At 42.6% G+C, this 23,894-nt stretch overlaps 1 long non-coding RNA gene across 2 annotated transcripts in view; it reads left to right on the top strand.

Moving 5' to 3' along the window:
- The window catches only part of LOC143820530 (uncharacterized), a 100,556-nt gene that overhangs the window by 53,953 nt on the left and 22,709 nt on the right, over nucleotides 1-23,894 (top strand). The gene's annotated exons all lie outside the window — the stretch shown is intronic.

The following is a 23,894-nucleotide window of genomic DNA, read 5'->3' as shown; positions in this document are numbered from 1 at the left end:
GGGCATCTCATAGAGTCATAGAATCATAGAATCAAAGAGTTGGAAGGAGCCATGCAGGCCATCTAGTCCAACCCTCTGCTCAACGCAGGATCAGCCCTAAGCATCCTAAAGCATCCAAGAAAAGTGTGTATCCAACCTTTGCTTGAAGGCTGCCAGTGAGGGGGAGCTCACCACCTCCTTAGGCAGCCTATTCCACTGCTGAACTCTTGGACTATCAGATTTGAAAGTACCACTTTGTGCAGGTAGACCGTTCTGCACGTTTGCCTTAAAAGGAGTAAACAATAAAGGAAAGAATCTTGCAACTAAAGAACCTGTGATTGGAGGCAATTTTGAAATGGATGTGGGATAATACAGCTGAAGGTTAGGTATAACAAGATGGTACTGGCGAACAGAAGGTCTGACCTAGGAATTGAGCTGTCTCCTGTGCTAGATGCGATATCACTCTCAAAGAAACAGGTCCATAGTCTGGGGGTTGTCTTGGACCGAGGTGGCAGTGCTGGCTAGTCAGCTTTGACTGGTTAGCTTTATCAGTGTAGAGTTGTTAGCCAGCTGCAGACTTTCCTGGGCAGAAAAGATCTGGCCACAGTGGTGCATTTCCTGTTTCCATCTAGATGAGACTATTCCAATGCACTCTACATCTCTTTGTGAAGGGTTTGGAAACTTCAGTTGGTGCAGAATGCTGAAACCAGGATGTGGATTGAAGAGGGTCATGGTGACCATACCACCCCAGTCTTGGCCCATCTATACTGTCTCCCAATTTGTTTCCAGCACCATTCAAGGTACTGGGGTTGACCTTTAAAGTCCTATGTAGTATGGGACCAGCATATGTGAATGACTACCTGCTCCCTTATGATCCTGCCTGACCACTATGGTCATCTTCACTATGGTCATCTTCACCTGACCTTCTGAGATTAGGTGGGTGACAACTTGAAAGACAACAACTCTTGGTTATGGCACCAAAGCTCTGGAATTCTCTCCCTAGGAAGATGCACCTGTCTCCTATTGCCAACTTCCACCAGTGGGTGAAGACTTGGTTTTGTTTTTTCTTCAGTGATCCCTCCAATGGTTTAATTTCTGTTTTCATGTCTGTCTGTATTTTAGCTCTGTTTTTTATTGTTTTAATGATGTGTGTGGGAGAATTGGTTTTAAAATGTGACTTTATTGTATATGTTTGAATTTTTTACCTGCCTTGGGGGCTCTTGTGAGGGCAGAAAGGTAGACTATACATTTAGTAAAAGAAATAAAATACATATCAATAGACCATTAGATGTTACTGCCTGTATAAGACCAAGTCAAGTGCTTGTTGCTTAAGATGGTGCAGGATTTTTATGGGATCGTATGACTTATTTTAACATGGGGGAGGGGGCTTATTTGAAAGCTCTGTTAAAATTTATCACATCAATTCTAGGGCTTAGAGTTTTGATTTGATTGGTGAGAGATGCTTTTCACACAAGCAGCTCAACTTATGAACGCTGAAGTAGTATCATCTGACGAGTAAGAACTGGTGGGTGTTGCCATGTGTCCCGGGAAGGGGCAGGTAACAGGCTTCAGGAACTCTGTAGGAATAGGGTAAGGTGGTAAATCTGACAAATAGCAGGCAGGATGAATAATGCGGAGTCACCATCTGGAAATCTGGCAAAGAGCAAAAGCTAAGATATCGCTGAGGACACCCAACTCTCCTATCCTTTGGGTCCATGTTCACGGGCTCTGTGGGAGAGTGGCTTCCATACAATTGGACTCTTCACTTCCATCACAGAGGTGTACTCTTTGACAATATTCTATCACTGACACCGTAGGCACTTGGCAACAGCAAGTTTCAGTCTATTAAATATGAAAAAAGGGGACAATGATAGCATGACTCTCCTGCCTGGTCTCAGAATTAGTCTTTTTCTAGGTGCCTGTATCATGTCAGAAGCTGCAGTGAGCTTGGGGTCATATTAATGGTACTTTTCCCAGCCTTGTGTCAACCACTCATAGAAGAAGCAGTCTCCCTTGGCTGATAAGATAATGTTTAATGGACCCCTTTATCCAGCGAGGTAGAAGGCAAATGGGATTCCACAATAGGTCAGGCAAGAGAATGAAGAAATACAGAGAAGGACAATCCTGTGACTCGTTGGTAAGAGCTGGGCAGAAATCTGGCATTCTGAACACTGTTATGCTTAACAATATTTCCAAATCCAGACTTGGAGAGGTGCAAGGAGAGCTCGCATGGACAATTAGGAAAATGAATATTTATCCTTTTGATACGTGACGTGGCAAAGAAGTGTAGTTTAGCATACAGAAGACTGGTTTTAAACCGAGCCATACAGAAAATGTTCTTAAAACAAAACAACTGCCACAAAGAGGAAATAAAATAGGAGTTATTCTATCTGAGCACGGGAAATTTAAGCTCTTAATAACTCAAATCAGAGGGTGGGGAGGAGAAGAGGAGAAGAGATAATCCTCATTCAAGAACATTAAAAGAGTTGGTGCATGAAATAGCAGGCCCACTAGCCAAGATTACTCATAAATCAATTAACTCTCGAGGAATACCTGCTTAACTGGGTACATGGCTAATGGGATGCTTACAGTGTCAGGGAGACGACCATAACAGCCAGCCTAAGCTGCAATGCCTTTAACTTCTGAGTGAAGAACATATTTTTCAGCTAGACCTCTGTTTTATACAGTAGCTGGGAGAGAAATGCCTGGCCTAAATAACAGGAAGTCAAATCTAAGCAAAGCGCAAGCAAGAGTGGGGGAAATTTGCCAAGTGCATTCTTTAAAATACACAGTTGTCAAAGTCTGCACTCAGGAAATACCAGAGCCAGTGTTTCCGAAAATTCAAATGGGGCCATGCTGTTTATTTTGGATTCAACGTTTGCAAGAGATTAGCGCTGATAAAAGCCTTCTGCTGGTTGTGAGCAACCTTGGGATCTATTCCAATTCATTAACCACCAAAGGTGACTGTTGTTTGAAAACATGAAGCTGCCTTACAATGAGTTATACCATTGGTCTGAAAGCATCAGTAATGGCTGTTTTGACTGGCAGTAGCTCTCCAGGGCCTCTGGCAGAGATCTTTCCTGCCACTGACTCAGAGCCAAAACTAGATTCTCTGTTTACTCAAAAGTCAAGTTGGGCTTTCTCTGACAGGAGTCTCCTTCTCCTGAGAACAAGGTCATTTCAGGGATGGAGGATCCCCAGGGCAGCGAGCACTCAAACCAATGAAAACCAGCTTTTCGAAACACGTATTATAAAAACAATTGGAAAAAACAAGACTTAAACCAAACACACAACCAATTAAGTGAACTCGTAAAAATTTAGATTTATGTGGGTAGCCATGTTGGTCTGAAGTAGCACAATAGAAATTGAGTCCAAGAGCACCTTTAAGACCAACAAATTCAAGGTGTGAGCTTTCATAAACAATTAAACAATTTCATAAACAAAACGCATGAACATGAAGGAGGATCGGCGAGGGAATGCCAAGCAAAACAGATGTCTTCCCGATTGGTGTGTCTAGGATCAATGCCATTGCTGGATTTCTGCAGTGACCCAGTGAGCCGAGGGCCTTTTGAAGTGGCCTGGATGCTCAACCTTACCTGGGCAAAGGTGGCTGTGTCTGGAGAGGCCAGGTGTATTCTGGAGGCTGATGATGAACTAGCGCGTTGCCAAGAACACATTTTTCTAGGGGTAAGCATATCAGTCTGAACCCAAGGTTACAATTTTCCTCTTTAAGCAAAACACTTAGCACCAACGGTGTGTGTGTGTGTTCTCTGGGATTCTACACACACACACACACTACACGGGGCCTGCCTTCATCTTTGTTTGTGTCTTCGTTGGGTATCCTGCTTGCATGTAGGCTACTCCATTTCGTCTTTGAGATGCCTATCATTCTGCAATTGTGGTGTAGAGGTGAAGAACTGCGACTTTTAATCTGGTCATCTGAGTTTGATTCCCCACTCCTCCACATGCAGACAGCTGGGTGACCTTGGGCTCATCGCAGCCCAGATAGTGCTGTTCTCACAGAGCAGAGCTCTCTCAGCCTCACCTACCTCACAGGGTAGCTGTTGTGGGGAGAGGAAGGGAAGCTGATTGTAGGTCCCTTTGAGACTCCTTCAGGCAGTGAAAAGTGGGGTATAAAAACCAACTCTTCTTCCGTTGGATCTGCAGACCTTCCCTTTTCATGTCAAGATGGTAACTGTGGCTTCCCCCACTTCCTTCTCTATTCCCGTTCAATCAGGCTTTCCTTAATTTAAATTCTTATATGTGTGTTTCATTTGCTTTGGTGTACAAGTTTGTAAATAGTGGTCAAACACTGATGTCTTCTTACTTTGGAGGGGAGATGTGTTGTTATGAAAACGTTATTATCTTAAATAGATGTGAATGAAAATAATGAATTTGAGCTTCATTTTGATAACATCTGAATTAATTTTCTGGGTGTTTATGGTTCAAAAGAAGATGGTAAACTGATTATAATTTCTAAACCCCCCCAAAAAATCCTTTCCTGACAAATCCTTTCCTATCTTTATCCTGAACACAATAAAAACAATTTGCCATTTAACCAGCTTTTTGTAACTTAGCAGGTTTTAAATGTGATGAAGTTAAAACGGAAGCTTCCATTTTATAGCACAATTTGGCTTCTTGAAGCTACTCATCTGGTGTTTTCCAGATAGCGCGTAACAAAGCCTTAAAACTAGATAAGAACAATCTAAAGAGTAAAGACAGGACTGAAAATAAAAGGGCTGTTCATAGTCTAATGTGCGATAGCACTGGCCTAAATACACATATATACAGAAGACATATACTTGTGTGTAACTTGAAGACATTTACTGCATTCAAGAAGGTAGTAAACCTAAAGGATCAGCTGGTGTGCCGTAATACGACTAAATACAGTAAAAATTTGCGAGGTTTGCCTGGAACAGGTCATCCACAGGGAAATTTCTCCTCCCTTATTTTTCCTCACAACACAACCATAGTTTGGGCAGGGAGCTAGTGTCTGGCTCAAGATCACCCAGTGAGCTTCCCATGGCACAGCAGAGATTATCTGAGATTCTAGTGCAGCTCTCTAATTATTACACTATGTTGATTGTCTGATTTTGAAATATTTCCAGCACAAAGATGAGACTCGGAAGTTTATGTGATCTTCATTGCAGGAAACGCTGCAGGAATCCTCACACTTTAGTCTTTTCTGTGTGTTTTGAATAAAACCGTTAATATTGACAATTGATTGTTTTTGGAGAACTGACTGGATCAGGTCATCCACAGGGAAATTTCCTGTATGGAAAATAGACCTGCCAAATGAAAGGGTTTGTTACCCCTGTAGACAATATACATTGAAGGATTTCAACACAATCAGCCCTGATCTACTTGATAATATCAGGAGCTCTACATGGGAAAACAATGGGAAGTATTTAAAAACAGATCGACAACTCAACGTCACTATTCATTGGAAGAAAGTTAGTGCCTTGCTAGTAAAAAAAAATCATGATAACTATAGACTTGACATTTGGGCTAGACAGTTCTAATAATAATGTAGGAGTGTTGGGGTTTTTTTACTGGAAAAAGTACAACGGATTTTGAGATTACAAACCTTGTGCCTTTGGGGATTAAGAGCCATCACAGCTGATTTATATATCATATGTTGCCTTTTTGCCTCTTCTATATATATATCGGAGCCTTGTTAGTCATCATCTTAGTTATGCAAGGAAATTCAACTTCTCTGTCTGATCTTACAAGAAATATTCATATATAAAAGTTTAATGTGTAGGATTTGTCAGATTTCCCACCCACCCACCCACCCCCCGGTACTTAGTTATCTGTTTCATTTAGGGCTGGGGTGAGTTCGGTCTTAGAAACGAGAGTATCACCAGTTGCTCTTGCTCTAAGAAGTAATTTGCCATATAATGTCCATTACATGATGGCTTCAAATTTTAGTTTGAGTTGTTCAGATAATTTTGTGTGGCCCTCTAGAAGGAGGAGGAGGAGGAGGAGGAGGAGGAGGAGGAGGAGGAGTTGGTTCTTATTTGCCGCTTTTCTCTACCCGTAGGAGTCTCAAAGTGGCTTACAGTCGTCTTTCCTCTCCCCACAACAGACAGCCTGTGAGGGAGGTGAGGTTGAGAAAGCCCTGATATCACTGCTAGGTCAGAACAGCTTTATCAGAGCCATGGCGAGCCCAAGTTCACCCAGCTGGCTGCATGTGGGGGAGTGCAGAATTGAACATGGCATGCCAGATTAGAAGTTCACACTCCTAACCATTTCACCAAACTGGCTTGACATTAGTGGAAGATAACAGAGCAGTGACATTTTAGGGTAACCCCAGGAGCTTGTGTGTTTATGTGGGGTGATGCTGTTATTTCTGTTGCCACAACACTTTAGCAGTCCCCCCAAATCTATAGATTCAAGTGGGTAGCCATGTTGGTATGAAGTAGCATGAGAAAAAATAGAGTCCAATAGCACCTTTAAGACCAACAAAGATTTATTCAAAGCATGAGCTTTCGAGTGCATGGGAGAAGGGGGGCATCAGCATTGATGTCACTTTCAGGGTAACTCAACAAGAACACAGTTATGATGGTTGTTCATTTAGTCTGAGGAAGAGTGCATGCACTTGAAAGCTCATACCTTGAATAAATCTTTGTTGGTCTTAAAGGTGCTATTGGACTCTATTTTTCTTGTGTCCCAAAATCTATATCACTCTTCACTTACATTTCCTCCCCCTGTAGTTGTAAGTAGGTAAGATGCAATGGTTTACATTAGCTGTAGCTTTCAATTTGTCCCCAAGGGCAGCCCCATGTAGAGTATGCAGTATTAATAACAGCCAAGCCTCACTGATTGCAGACTTCTTACAAATTGTTATGCTGGGTCAGACTAAATATCTATCTAGCCCTGTATGCCTGACTTTACCAGCCAGATGTTTCAAGTTAAAAAAAAATATGATAATAGGCATCGTGTTATTGTTGCAGCATTCAGTCATGAGGCACAGTACGCTTCTGCACACAGAGAATGCATCACAGCCCTTAAAGATGTCTTCTATGAAAATATCTGAGAACCATAATCTTATGATTGTCCAACATCTGTCTAAGTCACAATCACAAGACTTGTGCTAGATAACTTGGTCAAAGGCTTTTTTGACTTGTTTGAGCATATTCAGGAACTCAAATATTTATTAAAGTGCACCAATAATATATTAAAAACAAAGTAAAAACAATACATCTAACTGCACATAAAGAACAAGCCAAATGTGTTTCAACCCACAGGGGTCTTCCTCAGTGGTCAATATATACTGTACAATGCTCTCTTGCCTAAAAACAAATTCTAAAGTTTTGCTGGGTGGTCAAGAGAAATCTGTTTGGTTTAGCCCCAACCAATGTTTCTAAAGTGTTTCTTTTTGGAGCCCACCTACTAAGACATATATTGTCTTGGACTACCACTCTCATCTATAATCTTATTCTGCATTAAGAGTGCATTTCTTGTGGGCCAGAAAAGGTTTTCTCTCTCTCCCACCCTCACATGAATGACAACTACAGGATCCAATCAGAAACTGGATCAGTTGCCACCTGGCTCCTTCAATGTGGTCCATGGTATTTTCTGCTTCCTCTGGGGCACAAGTCAATCTGAAATGAACTAACAACAAAATTGGCTATCAGTATCCTGACAGTGACATAACTCTGCACTGTTGAGGCAGATATGAAGACATAATAAGTGGAGGCAGCTGAGCCCAGTGTCAGTCTTGGCGTATGTATGTGTTTGTATGAGATTTCCATTCAAATCCATGGCAGTTTTATGCATGAAACACAGGCCCTTAGGATATAAAGAAGATTTGCTAACCTTGCTTCATACTGTTCATGCAGATAAGGAGGCCTCATACTTCAGCTCCAATCAGAAGCCGGCATTATCCAGTACACTCCCAAAGGCCATAATTACTTCCAGAAGCAGAAATTTGAATGACCCAGATAATTAGTTCAGTAAAGTGGGTCTAGAAATTATTTACATAAAAGCCAATTTACTTTAAGGAAGGGGGGAAAACATCCTAGCCACCCAAAGCAAATGACCCAGTTAGTTCAGCTGTGCAATGAACTCAGAGAGGACGAACATGGAAATGGCAACTTGTAAAGAAGCGTGAGCGTTGATTTTGTTCCATCTTGTTTTCACCAAAATGAGCTGAAGATACATTTCTAGCAAATTATACCCATACAAACACATGTCCTGAAGGGTTTAAATAACCTGGTTTGCTGCAATGGGGTCTGATCACAACAAGGGAAAAACAACTAGGGATCCTCTCTGCCAGAGTTCCAGGGATGAATGCAAAACAAGAGATGTAAACCTTTCCAGGAGAGGAACCTGCAGACATGTGCAGAGTAATGCAGTCAGGGAAGCCATAATGACGAAACCAAAGACAGCACGACTTGAAAGGAACTTTGCAAGAAGTAGGGCTTTAATTTAAAATGGCACAATAACTCAAGGCATCCAGCTATGGCCCAACCTCTTTCCACCAGCATCTAGTCAGAAGGGGCTGGAGATACTCAGAGGAACTGGCTTATTTACCACTTGCCTTGGTCTGGACTCAAACTTCTTGGTCTTCAAGTATTTAAAAGGGTGCCATATAGAGGATGGAGCAGAGTTGTTTTCTCTTGCCCCAGAGGGATGAACCAGAACCAATGGGATGAAATTAATTTTAAAAAATCCATCTAAACATCAGGAAGAAGTTCCTGACAGTTAGAGCGGTTTCTTAGTGGAACAGGCTTCCTCGGGAGGTGGTGGATTCTCCATCTTTGGAAATTTGTAAACAGAGGCTATTATTATTATTATTATTATTATTATTATTATTATTATTATTATTATTATTATTATTATTATTATTATTATATTTATACCCCGCCTCCCCCGAAGGCTCGAGGCGGCTAGATAGTCATCTGATGGAGAGGCTGATTCTGTGAAGGCTCAAGGGGGTGGCAGGTTACAGTGGATGAGCGATTGGGATGTGAGTGTCCTGCATAGTACAGGGGGTTGGACTAGATGACCCAGGAGGTCCCTTCCAACTCAATTATTCTGTGATTCTGTTCTGGAAGAAGTGGGAAACTGGCTTGCAGGACAGTCAAGACTACATACCTGCTTTCAGAAACTAGGAATTTTAGGATGAGGATGGATTGGTGTATATGTATATCAGCAGGTCTCCATCTTCCCTTCATTGTGTGGCAGGTCAAGGGATAAATCAAGTAATTTCAATTCCTCTTCCCAAACTGTAGAATTAGTTTTTCTATTCCAGGCTTGATTGAGTAAGGACTTTAGAAGAGCTTGTACTTTGATTTTTTTTTAAAGCTTGACTTACTTGATTGGGAATATCTTGTAACAGACACCAGATGAATTTGTTCTCTGTTGCATTTGTCCTTTATGCCCTCAACATCTTTTTGCCGAAAATACGTACATACACTTTCTTACTGCTCCCTCATACTTTTTAGCCTTGAGCTGTTTTAACACACTGCCAATTTTAGATCCACGTGGCAGGTTCTTTAACACCCCATATGGCCAAAGAATCTGTCCATGTGGACTTCACGTCCGTGAAACCCTAACACACTTTGCATGCAAATTCCTCAGTAGTTTAAGAGCTGTTTAGGTAACTCCATTTCTTAAACCAGGGGTAGTCAAACTGCGGCCCTCCAGATGTCCATGGACTACAATTCCCATGAGATTGCTGGCAGGGGCTCATGGGAATTGTAGTCCATGGACATCTGGAGGGCCGCAGTTTGACTACCCCTGTCTTAAACCATTAATTGACAGTTCAGTTGATCATCACCTATTTAATCTCCTGCCAGAGAATGAAATTTGCACCACTTTGGCTGCTGCCAAATAGATCTCATTTGCTCTTACCATTTGAACTGTCTCCATTAAATCAGCATTAAGGCAATGAAGAAACAAGCCTATTGATTTTTCCATGTATTTTAATCTATGCTATTTTAAAATATGTACCTTTTGTTCCTTTTTAATTCAAGAACAACATTCTGTTCCTTTGTATTTTAACATTTTTTTTCAAATATAAAAGCCAATGCGCTATATAGACTTTTCCAGAATAAAGTGAAAGACAGAACTGATCACTTGTTTTGATGGCCGTGCAAAATTATGTCCCCTCCTTCCCATTGTTTTAGCCTGAGAAGAAGAGAGGGGTATGTGTGCATGGCAGGGGGCTGTTTCTTCCCACCCTTAGCCCTTCCTTCTCACTTCTTACTTTGGTAACCCCCACCATTCAAGGTATGCCCCACCTTGGCTCTACCCCTGGCTTGAGGTAGAGATAGAGGCTATGTGCATGCTTATTTGGGTACTGCCTTACACACAACTATGGCCAGTTATCTATAGCCCAGTCAGGAGTTTCTGATCTATGTATGGAATGAGCTGTCAGGTGGCATGGGTGAGACCTTTGACCACAGCCTGAGATCTTTAAAAGGGAAAGATCTGTATTTACCAAAATGCAATCTCAATTCAGTAGTTCACAAGGATGTTGGTCAATGGTCAAAACCCCAAACTCAGTTTTGTCACAAATGTTGGCCTGTTTGGGATTCTCAGACTCATGTTTGTGAACTGAAGAACCAGGATGGAATACTATGAATTTTGGGTGCAGTTTCTGGTGGATCATGATGGTTCATGAAGAACCATCTTCAGGAGGAACAGCATAGTGGCTGGAAGCTCCTCACTGATCAGCTGTTTTGTTGGAGCCATTTAAACTCTGCTTTCAGCTCCCTACAGATTTCCATGGACAGCAGAAAATAGGGACCATTTGGTCCTGCTTTCTGCTCCCCACAATAACCATGGGGAGTAGAAAGCAGGATTTGAATTGAGGAGGTGAAATCTCTTCCTGGGACATCTTCCTTCCCTCCCTTTCTGCTGGTGGTAGTTCCAGCAGAAAGGAAGAAGAGAAGAAGAGCTGTTTTTTTAATACTATGCTTTTCACTACCGGAAGGAGTCCCAAAGCAGCTTATAAATGCCCTTCCGTTCTGCTCCCCACAATAGACACCCTGTGAGGTAGGTGGAGCTGACAGAGCTCAAACATAACTGCTCTGCAAGAACAGCCTTAAGAGATCTATGAGTGACCCAAGGTCACCTAGCTGACTGCATGTGGAAGAGTGGAAAATCAATACTAGTTTTCCAGATCAGAGTCCACTGCTCTTAATAGGGTTGTGTCCAAAGCGGCCATTCCAGGCCGACGCAGCCAGCGCTATGCCACGGGGGGGGGGGAGATGCCAGCACGCAACCTGGTGCACACACGCAGGCGCAGAGCCTGGACGCTGGCTGTGTCAGACTGGAATGGCCACTTCGGATGCCGCCGCGCACAACCCTGGCTCTTAACTACTACACCATTCTAACTCTGGCTCCTTTGGATTGTTCTTCAGACCATGGCGTGCATGCTTCAGACAGGTTATCAACACATTTTAACCTTTTCTGTTCCAGCTAGGAGGTTTTTATGTTAATCTATCATGAGGAATTTGCATGCAAAGTGTGCTCAAGGTTGACTCAGCCTTCCATCCTTCCGAGGTTGGTAAAACAAGTACCCAACTTGCTTGGGGGGTAAAACAGTAATGACTGGGGAAGACACTGGCAAACCACCCCGTATTGAGTCTGCCATGAAAATGCTGGAGGGCGTCACCCTCCGTCAGACATGACCCGGTGCTTGCACAGGGGATACATTTACCTTTACCTTTTATCATGACTTTAGGGCTTGAGTGTGTGCTTCATCCAACCCAACTAAGGTACATGTCCCAAAACCTTTATGGCCCAGGTCAGGATATTCAAATAGCCATCTATTTTACCTCTCCGCTGGTAGTCAAATGGTCATCTCCATCCTGCCTATATGTAGAAACTCATCTAATCTCCTCCTGAAATCTGAGGAATATATTGCTCTATTTCCCAGGAAATAATGTTTGCCCTGAGACCACAGTCTTCTCTACTGTTCAACAAAATGTCAAAGAATCATAGAATCATAGAGTTGGAAGGGGCCATACAGGCCATCTAGTCCAACCCCCTGCTCAACGCAGGATCAGCCCAAAGCATCCTAAAGCATCCAAGAAAAGTGTATATCCAACCTTTGCTTGAAGACTGCCAGTGAGGGGGAGCTCACCATGTCCCCCACTTCCCTATCGTAACAGCCCCCAAGGTTCCTACCTCATTTATATGTAGCCCCCAGCCATGTAGGAGTGCACCAAAGGAAAGCTCCTGCAACTTTGTATGTGAAGGAGCCATACACTGGCAACCCAGATATGTATGTATGAATCAGATATAAGAAAGCCATACTTTGTTTTTAATAGTACCTACTTCTTTCTTTTTCAGATTGTATGCTCTGTGTTTTATCATAGACTTCTTAATAGGAAAGCATCATAGTTGTTGGACTCTTGTGTCCTGGTCATCCAGTTGGTCTTCTGGGAAGTCTCGGAGTGTATTCCAGTGAACAATCAACCTGTGAAAACGATTCCTGCCTCAGCAACATAGCATTCAAGCTGCAAACTCACAATAAATTGTGGCCCCTCCTCAATACACTTACAATACGGGGCTGCTTGGCCTAGAGGACTTCCCAAGGCCATTGTAGAGGACATGTAGACATCCGTGTCAAGAAGCCCTAAATGTAGCTCACAGGCAAGCTGACACAAAGGAATGGATTTGTACAGCTGCTTCGTTTTCCTTCTCTTTGCGAGGGTTGCCGTGGCAGATATGAAACCACCACCCTTGCTTACATTTCCTCTTACATAACAGGGGCTAGTGCCGCTGACATTTCCTTGCAGAACACTCTGTTGTTGCTGCGCAGTATAGCATTTTCTCAGCAGGGGAATAGGGAATTAAAAAGGAAGCAGAGGGAAAGAGGAACAGGCTTTGTATTCATGCTCCTGGAGGGAGTGACCGCACCCATCCGTCCAGCTTCAACACAGCTGGAAGCAACCAGCCCTTTCTCTGTGGCTTGACCTGGCTGCTGCTCAGAGTGACAATTATACTCTGATGCCCCATATTCCAGAAATGTACTGGTCACTCTAATAATGTGTCGAATTGGTGTTTAAAGCCGTCTCCCTCTTTTTGTGCCAGGGCCAAAGCCTCAAACAAGGTAGCACGTTGTGAGGAAGGCCAATCAGGGAGTTTGGTCCTGTTTGTGTAAAATAATGCTTGGCATTCAAATAATAAGGTTGAAATACAAAATAGTGGGAGTTAAGCCTCATAACTTGCAAGAATGACTCTTGCAATCTTAAATTTCTTTCAAACTTAATATTGAGGGTTCTTTTTTAAATCACATACTTCCCAAGCTTTTTCAGAAGCCAATAACATTAAAATATTTTCTCAGAGAGACAAAGACAATCTTACAGATGTTTGTTAAGCAAAGGAAGATCTTACCTGAAGTGAGGTCTAGAAGACGTGTAAGGTCTAGTAGGTGTCCATGGCATTGCATTCAGTCAAAATGGGTCAGCATCTGAAGCAATAAAGTGATGGAGGACCGTAATGTGATGTTTCTGGCTTTCCAGATAAAGACTAACTGAGTGAGGAATGGCTTAAAAGTAACCATAAAGCAAACAAAGAACTTAAAAAATATAATATACTTTGTTTACATTACAAAGATATAGAAACAGAAAAGTTAGAAGCTTGATTGCCATGATCCCCCTCCCTTCCAATTCGATGCTTCAAAGTCTGATATAATCTATTTAGCAAGATAATTTGCTATAAGAATGCCATTGGTCTTGATAGTCTTGATAATCTTCCAAAGCTTTTTCCATTTACTAGATTAGTTAATTTCGCCATTTTTGAAAGTTCCACCACTTTATTGAGCCATGTCTATGGAGATGGTAAATCTAGTGCTTTCCATTTCTTTGCTAAGACCAATCTTGCTGCCGTCATTGCATGATAGAAAACAAGCAACTTGACGGAATCCCAGAGCATGCTTTGTGCAGCTGAAGAAATGGTTGCCTCTTGGTTGTAAAGTGAATCCCAGGAAGAGAGTTTTGCTCTTGAAGTTCATTGCAGAAAAAGTTGATGATATAGCTGACACGCTCCCACAGAGGGGAGAATGGTGCCTTATGTATTTAAATTAAAGGCCCTAATCGCTTGGGAACCAGGGACTCAAAGGAGGTCCTATTGCTATATAAACATTCCTGCTCAGAACTATATTTGAGGCCCTGCTTCCTGAGGTAAATTGGAGAGGAACAACAGAAGGCCTTTTTTGTGGAGACATTCTGGCTATAGAATATGGTCTCCACAGAGGTACAGCTGGCACTTGTTCATTGTTAGGCACCAGGTGAAAACCCTTTTGGCTTTACAACCATTTATTTGATGATGAGTTTAGCCATTCAGTTGTATCCAACTCTTGGCAATCCTATGGCTCAACTGTTGTCACATTTTTTGATCTTGCACTGTTTCTTTTAGTTTATAATGCTCTGGCCAATGTCCATTTTGATCGTGTCTAACCACCATGTTCTTTGTCAGTCTGGCTTCCTTTTACCACTCTCAGGAACCCAAAAGTTGAGCTGCAAAAGCAATATTTTTAAAAATCTTACAAATATTTATTAAACAAAGTACACTGATATACATTAAAACATATTAAAAACAACACATATCTAACAGCAAATGACAGAACAGACCAAACGCATTTCGACCCCGAGGGGTCTTCCTCAGTGGTCAAATTAATGTGTGGAGGGTTCTTTTGTACAATATCAAAATCTAAGGGCTTGCTGGGTGGCAAAGAAAAACCTGTTAGATCTAGCTCCAACTAGTATTTAAAAAAGTATCTTATTTGGAGCCCCCCTTTTAAAATATGTATTATCTGAGGCCATTGCTCTCAACTTATGCCTAGCTCTACATCAAAAGTGCATTCCCATGTGTGCTATAAAAAGCTTTGTCAGCCTGGTTTCCTTTTACCACTGACCAATCCTAGCATAATTGCTCTCTCCATTGAGTTGGATCACATGATGTGGCCAAAGTAAGTGAGCTGGAGTTTTGTGATTTTGCCCACCAATGATATATCAGACTTTATGCACTCTAGTATTACTGCTGTCCATAGAATCTTCAAAAACTTTCTCCAGCACCAGAGTTCAAACAAATCAACTCTCTGATGAGACAGATTTCAAACGATTTCAGACCATTTATTTACACATTAATTTAGAGGCCTTGACCTAGATGACTCATGAGAGGCTGATCTCCTCCGATCTGTGAAGTTAAGCATGGTCAGCCCTGGTCAGTACCTAGATGAGAGGCCACCAAGGAAGTTCAGGCAGGCAATAGTGAACCAACCTTTGAAACCCCCACAGGGTTACCATAAGACAGAGACAACTTAACAGCACTTTTGACTACCAAATTTAGGGAAGCAAAGCTTTAGAGACAAGAGTAAACTACTGCAACCAGGCTCAGGCAATTAGCAGTCAATGATGCCTTTTACAAAAATGGATAAAGCAATCAAGTCAGAGACCATGTAGCATTTTAGTTCAGCTAGAGTGAGAAAGCCAAGAGCTTGCTGATTTGTGACAGCACCCCACCACAACTGCGGAGTCTGGCATGCATCATGAAATTGCTGAAGTGCAAGTAGCCATCCCTGAAAAGGCTCATCAGCTCCTAGAAGAAAAGATCAATCAGCTTGTTCACTTAGAATCATAGAATAATAGAGTTGGACGGGACCTCCTGGGTCATCTTTAATTTTAATTTTAATTTTAATTTTAATTTTAATTTTAATTTTAATTTTAATTTTAATTTTAATTTTAATTTTAATTTTAATTTTAATTTTAATTTTAATTTTAATTTTAATTTTAATTTTAATTTTAATTTTAATTTTAATTTTAATTTTCATTTTCATTTTCATTTTCATTTTCATTTTCATTTTCATTTTCATTTTCATTTTCATTTTCATTTTCATTTTCATTTATTACTCACCTTCCCCTGAAGGCTCGAGGTGAGTTACAACATATAAAACCCTAGTAAAAACCCTATACAAAAATAAAACAACAATACAAATATACCCAACCCACGTAGGGAAAAAGATGCAGTGCTAAAATAAATTCCTACCTATAACGTACGCCAAAAGCCCAATCTAGAGGGGAGGGAGACAGAGGGTGCTGTTGTACTTTGCTACTGCCACTGCGATCATTCCCATAGGAGGGCCCTGATCTTTCTTGCCACCCGGCCTCAACCAATGGCCTGGCAGAAGAGTTCCATTTTACAGGCCCTACGGAGCGCTGAAAGCTGCCACAGGGCCTCCAACCCACCCGCAGTATGTAGGACTCACAACCCTATCACTCATCCATTGTAACCTGCCACCCTCTTGAACTTGGAAAGGGATAAAACAAGCCAACCCGGTACCTGGGATGAGGCTAAAGCTGAATCCATTAGCACAATGGGTATTTCCTTTTGTGGCTGAAGCTGCCCATATAAAACTGGAGGCAGAAGAGAAAGTTCTTTGTTTGTGTGGCAGAACAGAGGAAGTAGACTGCAGCAACCAAGAAGACAAACTACTTCTAACTAACTTCTTTGGTTAAATCAAATGAGAAAAAAACAGCAAATGAAACATGAGAGAAAAGAATGACACTTGTATGGGAAGGTTGACTGTGGACATTTATCAATGAAATGGAATTAGACAAGGACATTTTACATAAGTAAAGGACTCACTATTGGAGCAGTTAGTTCAGTTATTTTCAACAAATACAAAACCAAACGTACATAGTAAAAATAGTACTGCTAGTCTACAGTGGACATCGCCTGATTATAAAGTCAAAAACACCATAACGAGAAAAGGTGGATCTTTTCCTTTAAGAGACGGTTGCTGAATGTTCTTGAGAATGACTCATGTCACCTTGAAGCAGAGATGGTGAAATCTAAAACTGGTAACAGTTGTCCCTGAATGGAACTCGTTTTCTGCTTTTGTAATCCCAGACCTACTCAAAACAGGCTGACTTTTCATTGGGTTAGAGCTAATAATTTAACAGCAGAGTTCCATTTATAAAGTTTCTGCCTCCCCCTGTGGACCTCTTATCCCCCCCCCCCCTCCATGTTGTCACTTGGGTTCACACAAACACACACACGAATGATGCTGGGTGCAGTAGAGAAGCCTGTGGATGAACAAGTGTCACTGGATAATTATGAGCTGTTCATGCTTATGCAGATGAAGTTCTCAGCAGAAACATTTGCACCCAGTTGCCAGTCAATTCTCCTCAAACTAGCATTGTTGTTGGAAGAGGGGATTTCTCTTTCTGAAATTCACTTTCTAAGACACTGCTGTTGATTCCTTTTATTTTTTTTCTCATTTAAAAGAGGGCTTTCTCTTTCATTTCTCTTTGAAGCGATATCAGTGCACCCCTTTGTAACTTTAGCTTTTGCAACTGTTTTATGTTACACACCACAGGGTGGTACTCCAGAAGGAAGGTCTGGGAAGATATTTTCTGCCCCTGGGCATTTGCAGGATGAAATCCTTAAATTTGTAGAGCCCCCCCTTTCTGCCCCTCCTTTCTTCAAATTTCTTTTTGATCAAAATGGAATCGAGTAGAAACGGATTCCAAATTCCTGAAAAAGAGGAAAAGAGGCTATTTAATTTCATTGAGAAATTGGGTAAAGAGGAATTTAAAGGGTTTTTTTCTTAACATCACAACAAACTGATGTATAAAAATTTTTATTCTTTACTAGTGTGGCTGCAGCTCCCTTTGGCCCGCAAAGCGGGCTAAAGGGAGTGGAAATCCCCCCTACCAGTGGTGACAGGGCTTTGTGGCCCACAGGGAGGTTGCAAACTCTCCCCCCCCCTGGCTCCCTCCCAGCAGGAGCATACCTGCAGGCCGCAAAGCCCTGTCGCTGCCTCTCTCCTCGTGGGCGACAATGGAGGCCGCAGCCACAAGGCTTCTAGCAGGCAAGGAGGGAGGGTGGGAGCTGGAGGGGGAGGGCCCATCAGGGTGAACCTGGATGGACAGGGCCCCAGACAGTCCCCTCCCAGGAGGCTGTTTCCCAAATATATAAGGGAGCAAAATACTGTTAAGGATTAACCACCCCGTCTCATGAGACACAGGGTGGTTTACAGTAGAATAAACCATATAAAATGTGCATAAAAATAGAAATTTCAATACATACATTAAATTATAACATTAAAACAATATAAACAGTCACCTGCTATCCTAGCAAGGGAGATAAGGGGGCTTATAAAGATAGCCAATTACTGCTTAGTAGGTGGGATTCTGATGGTAAAGTTAAAATGGAATCATAGGAAATGCAATTCCAAGGAGCCTGTGATGATGTCCACCATGCCACCTTCCCTGGCTTCCAGATACTTTCTTTGGTCCCACCTATTTGCTCAAATCACTGACCTTGATGGATCAGGCTAGCATGGTCTCATCAGATCTCAGAAGCTAAGCAGGGTCAGTCCTAGTTAGTACTCAGATGGGAGACCTCCAAGGATGTCCAGAATTTCTATGCATAGGGAGGCAATGGCAAACCACCTATGTTTTTCTCCTGCCTTGAAAACCCTATGGGGTCACCATAAGTCAGTTGTGATTTGGTAGCTAGGAGTACTCCTAGCCGCATTATGATATATAGAAATGTGAATGGACATGGGACCAGCTCAAAGTATTAAGAAAGTGATGCCCTTGGAAGGGAGTCACCACAGTCAGGATGTAGGGTAAAAGAGAGCTGGGAACCCCTCAAAAATCAAAACGGGGAAATTTTGCACCACTGGCTGCAGAATTCCTTCCAAGAACAGGTGCCACATCCTGTCTTTGCTTCGTCAGGACCCTGGACAGCAGTCTGTTGGTTCCAGCAGACACTTAACGGATGCCCAGGTGGATTGCTCCATCTTTCCTTTCTTTCCTGGAGGAACTGCTCTGAAGAGTCCGTGGAGCATGAGCAGAGGGCTCCGTAAAACACAGCAGCAACTGATTCCCAGTAAAAGAAAAAAAAAGTGGCTTGGGTACGAGAACTGGAAAGAACTGGGGGAAGGGAGGGAGTTTAAAATAAGTTCAGATCTAATTGAAAGTAAAAATGACTCAGGCAAAATCCACAAAGGCCAAAGGGAAATAAAACTGTAATGATCACATCAGCTTAGCTAAATATGCTTCCGAGCAATCTAAACAGCTTGCGCCAGTGGGGCCCACTGGGGAACAGGCCAATAGCATGGACGAGCGAACAGCCTGAAGAGCCAGGCAGACTGAACTAAACAGGAGGAGGCCAGACTGGGCGGGATGAAGTCCAATGGCTGGGGAGAGGGGGTGTCTTCTTTTTCTATCGATACTTTGACATTTAGTGCCCAGACATCCCATTGGCTTAATTTTCAGTGGGAAATGGTCAGGTGAGAGATCTGGGAGCCAATGGGAGGAAATCATGCACAGGTCATCCCCCTAGCTGGCTTATTAGACTTACTTATCTGAATGCTTTATTAGGTTATTAAAAGCTTTGAATGCTTTGAGTGGAAGTGTAAGAGTCTGCAGGAGGGAATGGCAGTATCTTTGCTGGATGAGATATTTCTTTCCCATTGAGCCTTCTTGCTTGTGGCAACACTTGGAGAATTTCCCAGATGAATCTAATCTTTGATACAGAGGTCAAGAGCAGCAGCTTCTATTCTGGTGAACTGGGCTTGATTCTCCACTCTTCTTCTACATGCAGCCTGCTGGATGACCTTGGGCTTGTCACAGCCCTGATAGTGCTGTTCTCACAGAGCAGTCCTGTCAGAGCTCTCTCAGCTCCACCCACCTCACAGGGTATCTGTTGTGGGGAAAGAAAGGGAAGGTGATTATAAGCCACTTTGAGACTCCTTTGGTCAGTGAAAGGTAAAGGTATACCCTGTGCAAGCACCGAGTCATGTCTGACCCTTGGGGTGACGCCCTCTAGCGTTTTCATGGCAGACTCAATACAGGGTGGTTTGCCAGTGCCTTCTCCAGTCATTACAGTGAAAAGCAGGGTATAAAAACCAGCTCTTCTTCTTTGGGAGAGGTGGCTTCTGGGTTATCCTGGAGATCCTCTCCCTCTGGACACCATTGAAAGGAGCCTTGGTAGTTGTGACTCAGAGATCAGTGATTTATCAACTGATGCTCAGGAGTCCTCAACAGATGCCCAGTGAGGCTAATGCTGGTATTAATGAGACAGTCCTTCACTGGAAGATGCAGGTCTGCCATTCCTATGCACAGTTCAGGCATGAGTAACAAAGCAGTGGAAAAAACAAGCAGAGATTCATGTGCATGGGTGTGTGGAGATGAGCCATTCTGTCTCTGCTTTGGTAATGTGAAGTGTCTTGGAATTAAGCACTGGTAAAATATTCAGTGTTAATCTTAAATATTCCTAGGGCCTCTTCACCCTCTTTTAGAATCTACAAGCTGTCATTCCCTCCTACAAACTCCTACGCTTCCACTCAAGGCATGTTGCACTTCCCAGCTGCAGGCTGGAATTAATTTTTTTTGAAGGTGAAAAAGAGAAATGACTCAAGTGGTTGATTTGGGTCCTCCCCACACAAAGCAAAAACAAACAAACAAATAAACCCCTCTTTATTTTTCACGCTAAGCCTGATAGAATACTGGTGGTATAATTCCAATTCTGTACAAAAGATGTGTGTATGTATGTGTGTGATCTTGCTTCAAGAAGAATAGCCTGTTCACCAAGGTCAACCCTTTGGATTCCCATAGCACAGGGTTTCTCAACCGGGTTTCTTGATGGCCCTGGAAGCATTTTCCAAATGAGTGGGAGTCAATTAATTTTTAATATATTTTTTATTTTGTTAAACATTTATTGGGTGATATGACCATGAGGCTGGGAGTTCAATCCCAGCAGTCGGCTCAAGGTTGATTCAGCCTTCCATCCTTCCGAGGTCGGTAAAATGAGTACCCAGCTTGCTGGGGGGTAAACGGTAATGACTGGGGAAGGCACTGGCAAATTACCCCGTATTGATTCTGCCATGAAAATGCTAGAGGGCATCACCCCAAGGGTCAGGCATGACTTGGTGCTTGCACAGGGGATAGCTTTACCTTTATGACCATGTATTGTCATGTTGACCCATGCATTCCCTCCCAAAATGGCCCATGCTGGGCCTGGAGGGGGTAGGAAGGCGAGGCCCCCCAGGTGGGCATGCACACAGCTATACTTCCGAACCCTATTCACCTTCAGAGCCTGAAGAATGTTTGAGGGGGTTCTCAACAGCCAGGTTCAAAGGAATGTCTTTATCTTTCCCACAAATCAGGCTTCGGTTTGAGACGTTTAAAATCATACTGTCAAATAGAAATAATAAACTAACCTCTACTGTGGCTAAATTTACACTGGGAAGACTTGGGTGATCTCGGAGTGAAGATAGTATTACTAGCTGCATTCTATTTTAATTTGAAATTTTATTAACTTCCATGCTTTGGAATCTATTCCTATTTTTATCTGTGTATATCTAGCATATTTGTATTCTAATGTGAATTCTGGTCTAGTACTGTATTAATAAACGGATTTTGATTCATGTGAAGGAGTCTGTGTTACAAAGGCTTGGTGAGAATATTTCCAGACTTTTTAGAGGGGTTAAGTGAAAACCCTATTAGCAGAATAGGCAGCATTCAATTGCCTTTCCCATATACCATGTTCTTAGGCTACGTGTGATAATGCCAGTCACTGTAAGCTTGCCGTTATCGATGAAATGGCCATGCAGACAAGAGATGCATGCTAAAGGCACAACTCCCTTTACTCCTTTCCCGGTCAAGCAGGTGAATACCTAGGAAGCTTGCCACGTTAAAAGAAATAAAACTGAACCTGCCACTATCCCTTCATGGGCAGCCGAAGAAGGGATAGAAGAAGAAGAAGAAGAAGAAGAAGAAGAAGAAGAAGAAGAAGAAGAAGAAGAAGAAGAAGAAGAAGAAGAAGAAGAAGAAGAAGAAGAAGAAGAAGAAGAAGAAGGAGTTGGTTCTTATATGCCGCTTTTCTCTACCCGAAGGAGGCTCAAAGCAGCTTACAGTTGCCTTCCCTTTCCTCTCCCCACAACAGACACCCTGTGAGGTGGGTGAGGCTGAGAGAGCCCTGATATTCCTGCTCAATCAGAACAGTTTTATCAGCACTGTGGTGAGCCCAAGGTCACCCAGCTGGCTGCATGTGGGGGAGTGCAGAATCGAATCCAGCATGCCAGATTAGAAGTCCGTACTCCTAACCACTACACCAAACTGGCTCTCACAATATTACCAGGGTGAAGGGCTACATTTTCTGAATGATACCATATTGTAGTTGAAGTGTTTGGGAAATGTCATTTCCCTGAAATGGAAACACTGCTTTGACTACAAGAAACAAGTTGTATATTTCCTGTGTTACAAAATTAGAATGTTGGGAAAGGAAGCTGATATCTGTAGCTTTTTCAAGTTTCACCTGTTCTAAATAACTTCTGTATATTTTACAGGTGGGACACGATGGTGGGTGTTACATTTCAACTGATAATAAAGAACACGACGTCTTTCTGACATAGGCTGACATTTCTCATTTGTCTTACTGGATACCAATGACTAAGCAGTGCTGTCGTTTCATACCGGCAAGAGGGAGCAAATTAATAAGGGATATTTATTATTTTAAGCATTTATTTATAGTACATCAAACATAACCATACATTTGTTTTGCTGTACGTTACCATAAAACAGGTTTCTGTTTAGATGACCAAATGAGAGAACTGAAGAGCTTTGAAGCAATCATGCCCTGGGCAAGAATAGAATTGTTCAAGCAATGAATCAGCCATGTTGTCTCTTTTAAGTAGAGCTGGAAACTCCTTTACCGGCCCTGCCCCTTTTATGCAGGGATGGAGCCAGTCAAGCTTTCCCCAGGATGACAAAGCATAGGGCCCACGTAGGCAAAACGAAGATGATCCATTACTCAATGTTTATTTTGTAAGGCTAACATGCATGCAACAAGGATTTGACTTGTGTTGGGGCCACAATGCATGGCGGTGGGGGTGGAACCAAAGGCTCAATTCGCTTTTGAGAGAAAGCTGCTTCCCCAACCTGCTCTTAGCCCATTATGGAACAAAGACAGTTAAATTATGAGAGCCTAGTTTCTTTAATGGTAAAGGTATCCCCTGTGCAAGCACTGAGTCATGTCTGACCCTTGGGGTGATGCCCTCTAGTGTTTTCTTGGCAGACTCAATACAGGGTGGTTTGCCATTCCTTTCCCCAGTCATTACCGTTTACCCCCCAGCAAGCTGGGTACTCATTTTACCAGCCTTGGAAGGATGGAAGGCTGAATCAACCTTGATCCGGCTGCTGGGATCGAACTCCCAGCCTCATGGGCAGACAGCTTCAGACAGCATGTCGGCTGCCTTACCACCCTGCACCACAAGAGGCTCTTTACTTGTTTCTTTACTAGGGCTAAAAGAAGAGCTAGTTTACAGGCCCTGCTTTTCACTGCCCAAAGGGGTCTCAAAGCAACTTACAGTTGCCTTCCCTTCCTCTCCCCACAACAGACACCCTGTGAAATAGGAGAGGCTGAGAAAACTCTGAGAGAACGTGACTGGCTCAAGATCACCCAGCTGGCTGTATGGTGGTTAGTTACAGACTGATAAAGAAAGAAGATTCCAACATGAAGAGTTGGCTCAGACAGGAGATAGGTCAACAGAGGCCTCTTCCAGAAGTGGCTGGGGGGGGGGGTGGCATGTTCTATCAGAAAAATGCTGCAGAGCATCTCATGGGAGATGGAGGGTAGGGCTGCCAGCTCAAGGCTGGGAATTTCCTGGAGATTTGGTGATGGAACCTGCAGAAGACACATCTCAGCAGGGCACAATGGCATATAATCCACCCTCCAAAGCATCCATTTTCTCCAGGGGAACAAATATCTATAGTAATACTGTAATACTAAGGGATGTAATACTAAGAGATGCCCAGTGCAAGGGAGACGGGCATCCCTAAGAGCAGTCCATTACACTAGACTCAGCATCCTAATGCTTAAAGCCTATCATGTTTTCTGTGTATTTTTGGCTATATCTGTGTATGCAAGTTACATGTCTC

This window comes from Paroedura picta, chromosome 11, assembly GCF_049243985.1.
Source record: "Paroedura picta isolate Pp20150507F chromosome 11, Ppicta_v3.0, whole genome shotgun sequence".
Classification (NCBI taxonomy): domain Eukaryota; kingdom Metazoa; phylum Chordata; class Lepidosauria; order Squamata; family Gekkonidae; genus Paroedura; species Paroedura picta.
The sequence above is the reverse complement of the archived record's forward strand: the minus strand, read 5'-3'. Positions and strand labels throughout refer to the sequence as shown.